This window comes from Xyrauchen texanus, chromosome 49, assembly GCF_025860055.1.
Source record: "Xyrauchen texanus isolate HMW12.3.18 chromosome 49, RBS_HiC_50CHRs, whole genome shotgun sequence".
NCBI lineage: Eukaryota > Metazoa > Chordata > Actinopteri > Cypriniformes > Catostomidae > Xyrauchen > Xyrauchen texanus.
Window position 1 is genome coordinate 235,814 of NC_068324.1, and position 13,794 is coordinate 249,607.

Genomic DNA, 13,794 nt, shown 5'->3' on the forward strand with positions numbered 1-13,794 from the left:
CTCTGCTGGTAGTTTTTGGTTCAAAACAGAATTATATGTGTAGAAATGTTCATATGTGTGCAAGTCTAATGAAACATGTCTTGAAGTGTAATGGTGAGATGGGAAGTTTCGTTGTCTGAAGAGACGCACAAACACTTTGAGCTGGATTATGTTTCGGGTCTTTTGTCATGATTGTGCTCCACACGGAGAGAATAGAGACACTTTGAAAAGGAGATCGGCCTCTATTGTCACGAGCTGCGAGACTTTCTCACATCACTCTTCTTAACGGCAGCAATAACTGCAATAAACTCACGAGCACGAGAAACATCTGCTGCTGATGGGAACGGAAGTCCTAACGTTTGTCCTGAAGCCTTTCCGGAAGTCTTCAGAAGAGTTGTGACTGACCTCTGAGAAACTCTTCAGGAATCTCTTAACACAAGACAAGATGAATGTAGCTCACCTAAAGACTTATTTTAAAACTTTCCTTTGCATTAATATATAGCAGCATGTAGTGATGATTATAGTAAATATAAGATCAAACTCTTTGCCTGTTGTTTTATAAGTTAATGCGTCTTAAAGATGTTCAAATAAAACACTGATTAACCCTCAAAAACACAATCAGGAAGTATAAAATCTCAATGCTTGTGTTTTTATGATTATTAAATCTAGATTTCTTAACAGATTTTATTTTGGGGTGAATTTTGTCCACCAACACTGTTGCTATGATACAGTTCAGCGTGTCAGTTCATGTGTTTTAGTTTGAAATGAAACAAATGTTGCAGTTTTGCTGCATCGAGTCTCTGCGGGTGAAGTTACTTTTTATATTTGTATAAAATGTTCTTTTTTTAATCTTTTATAAATGGGATAACTTCAGTTCTGAATAATAAAATAACAAACAAACAAATAAAGTGTTTAATGTCTGCTGTAGTTTAGTATTGTGCCGTGTTCACATGAAAGTAGGAAATGTTTAACCTCCATTGAGCCAAAGACAAAAGATTGATTTAATCCTGCTGTGAGGGGCGGAGCTCTGTGTGTGTGTGTGTGTGTGTGTGTGTGTGTGTGTGTCTCATTCACACATAGACTGACGCTGTGGATGTGACTCTTTCATTTCATTGGATGTTTATTTGTGTGTGATAGTGCTGAAGGACTGCTGACGTGAAGGTAAAACTCTTCTCATGTTTTTAGATCTTAGAGTTTGTGAATGTTGTTAGCAGGTGCGCGCACACACACACACATTTACACACACTGCTGTCAAACACACATAATCACGTCTGCATGAAGAACTGTTGTGTGTTTATTGAAGTTTTAATGTGTTTTTGTATTAAATATGGAGTTTTCTCCTGGAGATTTTAAGAGAGAAATCATCTGTTTTATCATCAAGTAAAGATACAAGAGCGCTCTGAGAAGTGTTTTCATTTCATGATCGATCTGTGAGAAGTATTGATCATCTCTGCACTGGAATAGATGTAGAAGTTTTAACTTTACTGATGTAACAAAACTCTATTTCTGATGCCAATGAAGATTGAATCAGTGAATTCAGACAATCAGTTTTCTGTGGTAACATCATTTCTATTCACTGTTAGAGTTTAAATGTGTAGAGTTTGTTCAGAAACAACCTCATGATGATCAGTGTGTGTGTGTGATGTGTGTGTGCATGTGTGTGTGTGTGTGTGTGTGTGTGTGTGCATGTGTGTGATGTGTGTGAGTGTGTGTGTGTGTGTGTGTGTGTGTGTGTGTGTGTGTTTGTTTCAAAGCTGCCTAATAACTGAACTTGTGCTGGTCCAAGCTGGTTTATGTTGGTTTGGTGTTGTTAAAAAAGAAGCTGGTTGACTGAGGGATGCTAATTAATCTCATTAAGAATCTTGATGGGATGCCAGCCATTGCTCCAGACTAACATTTGAGAGCGGTGGCACCGTTGGCACCAAGTTCTACAGATGGTGGCATCAGCAGCTGATTTGGTAGCATCAGTGGGTGGTCTGGGACATACAAAATGAAAATTGACAGACACTAATAAATACCAATAAAACGGCATAATCTGTCCCACTGAACTGCTCATAGACAGTAAAGCACTGATTTTCAGTCAGGATACACATGTAAATGTTCTGGGCTTCATACAATTATTTTGTATATTTACGAAATTTTCACGAGAGTAATTTCCACTAAAATGGAGCTTCCCTAAAACTTTCCTCCACATTCATGAATGCTCTGTATTCCCCAGATTTGTTAGTAAAACTTGTGTATGTTAGTGAATTCCAGACATTCGTAAATTGAGTGCACGTGCCCGTTCATGCACAATTATCATAATCCACGCCCATGAAAACGCCATATAAGGAAATCCCTAGTAAATGAGAATAGGATGTTTTTAACATATATGTGAACAGTAATAAAAGGTAGTTTTTTTAAGTGCATTCACTCACATCTAAAATAAAGTGAGGAACTTACAGTCATCATTGCTGTCATCAGAGGTTATTTGTTAGTTAAACAGTCCAAGAGGTCAATAAAAATGGTTTGACATGAAGCTTTAGAGTAAAACATTTTCAGTTCATGTCGACAGCTCACAGGAGGATGTCCACCACCATCTCTTGTTCAGTTGAGCGCATCACCAGCATCATTAGAGAAACTTCTTGAGCAAATCTGATACTGTGCAGTGATACACTTCCATTGCAGCTGTTGCAGTGATACACTTCCATTGCAACTGTTGCAGTGATACACTTCCATTGCGACTGTTGCAGTGATACACCTGTATAGAATCTGTGTAGTGATACACTTCCATTGCAACTGTTGCAGTGATACACTTCCATTGCAACTGTTGCAGTGATACACTTTCATTGCAACTGTTGCAGTGATACACTTCCATTGCAACTGTTGCAGTGATACACCTGTATAGCATCTGTGCAGTGATACACTTCCATTGCAACTGTTGCAGTGATACACTTCCATTTCAACTGTGCAGTGATACACTTCCATTGCAACTGTTGCAGTGATACACTTCCATTGCAACTGTTGCAGTGATACACTTTCATTGCAACTGTGCAGTGATACACTTCCATTGCAACTGTGCGGTTATACACTTCCATTGCAACTGTGCAGTGATACACTTCCATTGCAACTGTTGCAGCGATACACTTCCATTGCAACTGTTGCAGCGATACACTTCCATTGCAACTGTGCAGTGATACACTTCCATTGCAACTGTGCAGCGATACACTTCCATTGCAACTGTGCAGTGATACACTTCCATTGCAACTGTGCAGCGATACACTTCTATTGGAACTGTGCAGTGCTACACCTCCATTGCAGCTGTGCAGTGATACACTTCCATTGCAACTGTTGCAGTGATGCACCTGTATAGCATCTGTGCAGTGATACACTTCCATTGCAACTGTTGCAGTGATACACTTCCATTGCAACTGTTGCAGTGATACACTTTCATTGCAACTGTGCAGCGATACACTTCCATTGCAACTGTGCAGCGATACACTTCCATTGAAACTGTGCAGTGATACACTTCCATTGCAACTGTTGCAGCGATACACTTCCATTGCAACTGTGCAGCGATACACTTCCATTGCAACTGTGCAGCGATACACTTCCATTGCAACTGTGCAGTGATACACTTCCATTGCAACTGTGCAGTTATACACTTCCATTGCAACTGTGCAGCGATACACTTCCATTGCAACTGTGCAGCGATACACTTCCATTGCAACTGTGCAGTGATACACTTCCATTGCAACTGTGCAGTGATACACTCCCATTGCAACTGTGCAGTGATACACTTCCATTGCAACTGTGCAGTGATACACTTCTATTGGAACTGTGCAGTGCTACACCTCCATTGCAGCTGTGCAGTGATACACTTCCATTGCAACTGTTGCAGTGATGCACCTGTATAGCATCTGTGCAGTGATAACTTCCATTGCAACTGTTGCAGTGATACACTTCCATTGCAACTGTTGCGGTGATACACTTTCATTGCAACTGTGCAGTGATACACTTCCATTGCAACTGTGCAGTGATACACTTCAATTGCAACTGTTGCAGTGATGCACCTGTATAGCATCTGTTCAGTGATACACTTCCATTGCAACTGTTGCAGTGATACACTTTCATTGCAACTGTGCAGTGATTCACTTCCATTGCAACTGTGCAGTGATACACTTCCATTGCAACTGTGCAGCGATACACTTCCATTGCAACTGTTGCAGCGATTCACTTCCATTGCAACTGTTGCAGTGATACACTTCCATTGCAACTGTTGCAGTGATACACCTGTATAGCATCTGTGCAGTGATACACTTCCATTGCAACTGTTGCAGTGATACACTTCCATTTCAACTGTGCAGTGATACACTTCCATTGCAACTGTTGCAGTGATACACTTCCATTGCAACTGTTGCAGTGATACACTTTCATTGCAACTGTGCAGTGATACACTTCCATTGCAACTGTGCAGTTATACACTTCCATTGCAACTGTGCAGTGATACACTTCCATTGCAACTGTTGCAGCGATACACTTCCATTGCAACTGTTGCAGCGATACACTTCCATTGCAACTGTGCAGTGATACACTTCCATTGCAACTGTGCAGCGATACACTTCCATTGCAACTGTGCAGTGATACACTTCCATTGCAACTGTGCAGTGATACACTTCCATTGCAACTGTGCAGCGATACACTTCTATTGGAACTGTGCAGTGCTACACCTCCATTGCAGCTGTGCAGTGATACACTTCCATTGCAACTGTTGCAGTGATGCACCTGTATAGCATCTGTGCAGTGATACACTTCCATTGCAACTGTTGCAGTGATACACTTCCATTGCAACTGTTGCAGTGATACACTTTCATTGCAACTGTGCAGCGATACACTTCCATTGCAACTGTGCAGCGATACACTTCCATTGAAACTGTGCAGTGATACACTTCCATTGCAACTGTTGCAGCGATACACTTCCATTGCAACTGTGCAGCGATACACTTCCATTGCAACTGTGCAGCTGATACACTTCCATTGCAACTGTGCAGTGATACACTTCCATTGCAACTGTGCAGTTATACACTTCCATTGCAACTGTGCAGCGATACACTTCCATTGCAACTGTGCAGCGATACACTTCCATTGCAACTGTGCAGTGATACACTTCCATTGCAACTGTGCAGTGATACACTCCCATTGCAACTGTGCAGTGATACACTTCCATTGCAACTGTGCAGTGATACACTTCTATTGGAACTGTGCAGTGCTACACCTCCATTGCAGCTGTGCAGTGATACACTTCCATTGCAACTGTTGCAGTGATGCACCTGTATAGCATCTGTGCAGTGATAACTTCCATTGCAACTGTTGCAGTGATACACTTCCATTGCAACTGTTGCAGTGATACACTTTCATTGCAACTGTGCAGTGATACACTTCCATTGCAACTGTGCAGTGATACACTTCAATTGCAACTGTTGCAGTGATGCACCTGTATAGCATCTGTTCAGTGATACACTTCCATTGCAACTGTTGCAGTGATACACTTTCATTGCAACTGTGCAGTGATTCATTTCCATTGCAACTGTGCAGTGATACACTTCCATTGCAACTGTGCAGCGATACACTTCCATTGCAACTGTTGCAGCGATTCACTTCCATTGCAACTGTTGCAGTGATACACTTCCATTGCAACTGTTGCAGCGATACACTTCCATTGCGACTGTGCAGTGATACACTTCCATTACGACTGTGCAGTGATACACTTCCATTGCAACTGTGCAGTGATACACTCCCATTGCAACTGTGCAGTGATACACTTCCATTGCAACTGTGCAGTGATACACTTCTATTGGAACTGTGCAGTGCTACACCTCCATTGCAGCTGTGCAGTGATACACTTCCATTGCAACTGTGCAGTGATACACTTCCATTGTGACTGTGCAGTGATACACTTCCATTGCAACTGTGCAGTGATACACTTCCATTGTGACTGTGCAGTGATACACTTCAATTGCAACTGTGCAGTGCTACACCTCCATTGCAGCTGTGCAGTGATACACTTCCATTGCAACTGTTGCAGTGATACACTTCCATTGCAGCTGTGCAATGATACACTTCCATTGCAACTGTGCAGTGATACACCTGTATAGCATCTGTGCAGTGATACACTTCCATTGCAGTTGTGCAGTGATACACTTCCATTGCAGTTGTGCAGTGATACACTTCCATTGCAGCTGTGCAGTGATACACTTCCATTGTGACTGTGCAGTGATACACTTCCATTGCAACTGTGCAGTGCTACACCTCCATTGCAGCTGTGCAGTGATACACTTCCATTGCAACTGTTGCAGTGATACACTTCCATTGCAGCTGTGCAGTGATACACCTGTATAGCATCTGTGCAGTGATACACTTCCATTGCAACTGTGCAGTGATACACTTCCATTGTGACTGTGCAGTGATACACTTCCATTGTGACTGTTGCAGTGATACACTTCCATTGCAACTGTGCAGTGATACACCTGTATAGCATCTGTGCAGTGATACACTTCCATTGCAACTGTGCAGTGATACACTTCCATTGTGACTGTGCAGTGATACACTTCCATTGTGACTGTGCAGTGATATATTAATTAACTCCATGTGTTCATTTAAGATTTTACCACTGACAATACGTCAACTGAATGCGATTTACAGATGCCAGATTGGGAAAAATGAAGCTATACTTTAAAAAAATCAATGCAAGCAGAAAAAGAGATGTTTCTAAAGAAAATATTTTTCTTTTTTAATATATATATTTTTAAGGTTGATTTCACTCATTTAATTATAAATTATATGTTGATTACTTATTTAATTTGACTAATATCAAAATGTGGTCATGGCAGTGTGTCTGAAAGAATGATGTCAGTTCGGATGTCTTATGCATGATTTTCATGTGGTCGGGAGCCAGTGTAAACTTAGTTTGCACCGACTAACGTTTTGAAAATTCTAAAACTTTCATGAATCCGGAAATTTACATCAGACTGACTATACGAACGATTAACATAAAATCGTTCTGCTCGTGTTTCATGAATGAGGCCACTGTCTAATTTATATAGCGCTAAATTCAAATGTGTCAGGCTCTTATCCAATTTCTTTAGATGTTCATGTTAGATGTTTCTAATCTGGTGAAGCTGATGAAGGTTTTCATGTTCTGAGCGTGTGTTTCTGTCACTTTCAGATTGAACAGAAGAACAGAGCAGGAGATCAGATCTTCTCTGGTGAGTTCAAACATCGTGGTACGCTGATCATCACGCTGTTTCTTCTCTCGCTGAAGATCTCTGGAATATCTGAAGGATTTCAGGCATCTGTTTAGCTCATATTCGGCAGGAGTCTGTAAGCAGACGTTTATCCGGTTCTGATTCTGCTGTTGATGTGTTCTGGAATCCATCGGCATGAGATGATCTGCAGGATATTTCAGAGGTTACAGAATGACATGTTCAGATCTAAAGCTGAAGATAAAACATTAGTAGATATAATCCACTGCTGTCCTCAAGTCGCACGGGAGCTTCATACTCATGAGTTTAATAGTTGCTAATTACGACATGGTGTGTGTTGAATATTTAGGCTGGAAAAGAAATGGTCGTATTGGGCAGTTTCATATTTCTTTGTGAATTATTACTTTGTCTAAAGTGAGGTAGAAATGAGGAATACAATAACACAAGAGATTTCTCTTAAGAAGATGAGGAATACAGCTCACAGATGAACAAGCTAGAACAGATGTTAAAGTGGGAGAAATAAAACACCATTCTGAAATATTCGGAGGACCTGAAAGATTCAGTTCAGTTGTGAAATGATGTCCTAGACGAGACATGGATATAAATGTTTTTTTTAGTGTTCAGATATCTTGACTTTATTAAGGTGTTTATGCTCGAAAAATGCAAAGTGGGAAAAATCTGTATCCATAGAAAATGAAATCGTAAAATTCTTTATTTATTCCGAGACCAAAAAATACAAAAGTTCTCAACAAAATTATTTGTATCGCCATCAGTGTGCAAATCAAAGCAGCGCACCTGATTTTCCAGCGCACATCTTCTAATTAATGCTTTCATGATATAGATATTCACTGCACACGTATACATAGTGTGCAAATAATGTATAGAAGTATATTGATAATTGCAACCATAATATCATGAAAAACAAAATAGAATAACTAGTAAACTATTACAACAAAAAATAGATCTTCCCATAATATACATCACATCATGATATACATATAAATAACATTTATTCTAATACAATCAGATTTAACAGCTGTCAATCATATTGTCAACTCAAGCAACTGTCATTTTGTCATACACAATCACTTACAAACATCCACGATGAATGAGACATTTACAAAAAACACACTTTTATCTTCTACACGCAGTGACGTTTGTTTCAAACACAGCTCGTTCTGTCTGTGAGTGCATACTACAGGATCAGATGAGGGTCATATGGCAAGGGGGGGGGGGGTCTCTGCAGGTGAACAGCCAATAAGATTTAACAGCAGGTGTGAGATCAGCGGTCACATGACAGATGGACAGAAGTCACCACAGGAACACAATGTGTCTGAATGTGCATCACAGTGACAAAAGCCGTGTTTGCAGTGGACACTACCATACTACTACCATACTACTACCACTATACTACTACCATACTACTACATACTACTCATACTGCTACCATACTACTCATACTACTACCATACTACTACCACTATAGTACTACCATACTACTCATACTTCTACCATACTACTACCATACTACTACCACTATACTACTACCATACTACTCATACTTCTACCATACTACTACCATACTAGACATACTACACATACTACTACCGTATTACTATGATACTACTCATACTACTACCATACTTCTCATACTTCTACCATACTAATCATACTACTGCTATACTACTACCATATTACTACCATACTAGTCATACTGCACATACTACTACCATATTACTACCATACTAGTCATACTACACATACTACTACCATACTAGTCATACTACACATACTACTACCATATTACTACCATACTAGTCATACTACACATATTACTACCATATTACTACCATACTAGTCATACTACACATACTACTACCATACTAGTCATACTACACATACTACTACCATATTACTACCATACTAGTCATACTACACATACTACTACCATATTACTACCATACTAGTCATACTACACATACTACTACCATACTAGTCATACTACACATACTACTACCATACTAGTCATACTACACATACTACTACCATATTACTACCATACTAGTCATACTACACATACTACTACCATATTACTACCATACTAGTCATACTACACATACTACTACCATACTAGTCATACTACACATACTACTACCATACTAGTCATACTACACATACTACTACCATATTACTACCATACTAGTCATACTACACATATTACTACCATATTACTACCATACTAGTCATACTACACATACTACTACCATACTAGTCATACTACACATACTACTACCATATTACTACCATACTAGTCATACTACACATACTACTACCATATTACTACCATACTAGTCATACTACACATACTACTACCATACTAGTCATACTACACATACTACTACCATATTACTACCATACTAGTCATACTACACATATTACTACCATATTACTACCATACTAGTCATACTGCACCTACTACTACCATATTACTACCATACTAGTCATACTACACATACTACTACCATACTAGTCATACTACACATACTACTACCATATTACTACCATACTAGTCATACTACACATACTACTACCATACTAGTCATACTACACATACTACTACCATACTACTACCATACTAGTCATACTACACATACTACTACCATATTACTACCATACTAGTCATACTACACATACTACTACCATATTACTACCATACTAGTCATACTACACATACTACTACCATACTAGTCATACTACACATACTACTACCATATTACTACCATACTAGTCATACTACACATATTACTACCATATTACTACCATACTAGTCATACTGCACATACTACTACCATATTACTACCATACTAGTCATACTACACATACTAGTACCATACTAGTCATACTACACATACTACTACCATACTACTCATACTACTACCACCATAATACTACTCATACTCATACCATACTACTACCATACTACTACCACACTACTCATACTACTACCATACTACTACCATACTACTCATACTACTACTACCATGCTACTCATACTTCTACCATACCACTACCATACTATTCCTACCATTGTGCTACCATACTACTACTCATACTACTCATACTACTACCATACTACTCATACTACTACCATATTACTACCATACTAGTCATACTACTACCATATTACTACCATACTAGTCATACTATATACTACTACCATACTAGTCATACTACACATACTAATCATACTACTACCATTTTATTACCATACTACTCATACCACTCATACTACTACCATACAACTACTCTTACAACTCATACTACTGCCATACTACTACCACTATACTACTAGCATACTACTAACATTCTACTACCATACTACTCATACTGCTACCAAACTACTACCATACTACACACACTATTACCATACTACTCACACTATTACCATACTACTTCCATACTACTCATACTAATACTACTACTACTACCATACTAGAAACTATGCTTTGAATACCCAGATGACCTGCTATACAGACTCAGTATGCAGTATACATACAAAAGGACTGCATGTGATGTGTGCTGTGAAATGTCATAAAGAGTATTGAAGATTGTTTGAATTGCTGCAGGTTTGACTCACCTGATTGTACAGTTGATTGATGTGGTCTCATGTGATGTGACTGAAGTATTTACACCTGTGGAAGAGTGATGAGTGCTTGTCAGTATTACAATCTGAGTCATTAATGTCAACAGCAGGACACACAGTGAGTGTGCAGTGGATTCTGGGTGACCTGATTCTGGCACTGCTCTGTATAACCCTGTTACTGTGACCTCCATAAATCCCACACTGACAAGCTCAACATAATCTGTCTGCAATATCCACTCTTCTGCTCAGACAGATGCACACACACACACACACTCACTCACTCACACACACACACACACACACACACACACACACACACACACACACACTGTTAATCAGACTGATTAATGGCACAATATCTGGACATTCAGTGTTTGACAGTGCTGATATAAACTCTTCTTGAATGTATAAATCATTTTATCGCAGTTAAAGGAATATTCCGGGTTCAATGCAAGTTCAGCTCTATCGACAGCATTTGTGACACAATATTGATTACCACAAAAATACATTTTTGAAATGATGTGAAGCTTGTAATTTTATATCTTCACACAGATGTGGTTATTAAGTGATTTAATGACAGTAAAATCATGTTAACACACATATTGTTTATGTCTTGTGTCTATACTTGTGAAACAGTATTTTAATGTGTACAGATTAAACCCCATTGACTTGCATTGGAAGTGTCTCACTGGAACACACATTTAAAGAAAAGGAGGAACGAGTCGAAATATATTTTTGTTGTCATCAACATTATGACACAAATGCTGCTGATTGAGATTATCTGGAATATTCCTTTAATGATCTAACAATCCATTCACATGTGCTCAGATGATTATTTGTTTTACACCATCATGTGTAGATGGACGATGTACTGGTTAAATAACGTTTCAAATATCATTTCTATTGCTGGAAATCATTTTTGAAAGTGTTGGGATTAATATGATTTTAGAGTGTGTTTGGGATAAAGTGAAATTGAGTATTCCAGATGAAATCTTTTATTGCGTTTGGTGTGTGTGTTTGTGAACGCCCCTAACCCGCCACACAGAGCATCATTTGATTTTCTCACACTTTCGATGAAGTTTTCTTTGTGAGGTCTGGAGGGTCGGGGCTTTTGTGAGCTGAAGGGAAATTATTTCTATTCACCTGCAGAGTCTGAATGAACTGAAAAGAAGTCCAGAGAATATTCCAGAAGATCTGAAATCATCAGTATCTCAACATGTTCTAGTTCTGAGAGAACTGCTTTATAATGCAGCGACATTCAGACATGTGTCACTCAATGAAACGAACAGACCTTATATACGCTGATACTGAGTTTAGACGGTTGTTCTGCTGTAGATTCATGGTCACACACGATGACTGCGATCTGTGTGTTATAAAGCAGCTGCTGTACGGTTACAGGAGATCTCTGCGTCTCAATGGGGCGTCTTTAATCCTCTGTGATTGTATTTCCTGTGCTGTTCTCAGGAACTCTGAGTCGAGCAGGTGCAGTTCAAGAGCTCTTTCACGAGAGGAGGGAAACTCACAAACTACTGCAGATACAGAACTGCATTTAGTCTGTTATTCTCACAGAGTTACTGTCCTACACAAGTCAGAGGGGTTATTGCTCATAGCTCCAGTTTGGGATTTCAACAAACCACTAAATTGGGCCACTTCTTGCCATTCATTTCAATGCTGGTCCACTTTACCTGAACTCACCCATTAGTGATGTGTGTGTGTGTGTGTGTTTGTGTGTCTGTGGGTGTGTGTGTGTGTGTGTCTGTGGGTGTGTGTGGGTGTGTGTCTGTGTGTGTGTGTGGGTGTGTGTGTGTGTGTCTGTGGGTGGGTGTGTGTGTGTGTGTCTGTGGGTGTGTGTGTGTGTGTGTGTGTGTGACACTATGGATCTAAGGATACCTGGATCAGTATCAGTTCTGATACATGATTTTACTGGAATTATTGTTAATGTTGCTGCATTATCCAGTAAACAAGTTAATAATAAAGTGTTTCTTAATAATCTACATTTATATTGAATAATGTGTGGTTAGAGGTTTGTGTTTCTTTACATATTAAAGAGTTCTCCCAATTATTATCACAATAATGTAAAGATATTATAAACTCATTATGCAAAACAACAACACTGATATCGGCATCGGGATTGGCCGATACTGAGATCAGAAGAGATGAAGTGAGATCGGTGCATCTAGAGTCCACATATGTTCAAGTGATGTTTACCACAGACTTCTTTTACTCATAACATCCGTTTATTGAATATCCTGAACACATGGAGAATTAGACTCCTTTCTAAAGTTATTTCTGACCTGTACATTTACTCCAAAACTTCAGCTGGGGCCGTTTGTGAAATGTGGTTGATTTGACGTGGAATAACAGAATTATCTGTGAAAGATCACGTCAGTGTCTAAAACAAGACCACATACAGCCTGTAGACGGTTCCTGATGACGTGTAACAGCTATTAGAGGATCAGTGATGTATTATATCTCTATTCTTCATGTGCTGTTGGCGTTTCATTCATCTCTTGTACTTTAAATGTACTGACGGTGTCAGAGAAAGTTCCAGCGGACTGAGAATCACATCAACAATAGAAGTGAAGCGCTTGTTAAATGAACGGTCAGCACATGGTAAAGCCGGCGGGGAGAGAGTCTATTGATCAGAGATGTTTCTAGAACACCAGAGAGCTGAATGTGCAGAGCTCACTGATGTCCATCTCTCAACATGAACAGAAGAACTGCTATAACTATGTTATTACACATGGTAATAATCCACTTAAACACGCTGCTCTTACGATGAGTCAATGTGTGAAATATTCTGCTCTGTTAATACACCTGCGCTTTTGGATGTTTTAAGATCACAGAGAGAATTTGTTCATCTGTATTTCTCCTGGGACGACAGAATAAGCCTTACAAAGTGAGTTTCAGTTAAATATTAGCTTGTGCAGG

The 13,794-nt window shown here is 39.2% G+C and overlaps 1 pseudogene; it reads left to right on the forward strand.

Annotated features, from left to right (window-relative positions):
* The first annotated feature begins 1,061 nt into the window (after positions 1-1,061).
* Positions 1,062-13,794, forward strand: part of LOC127640382 (neuronal cell adhesion molecule-like) — a 56,206-nt pseudogene continuing 43,473 nt past the window's right edge.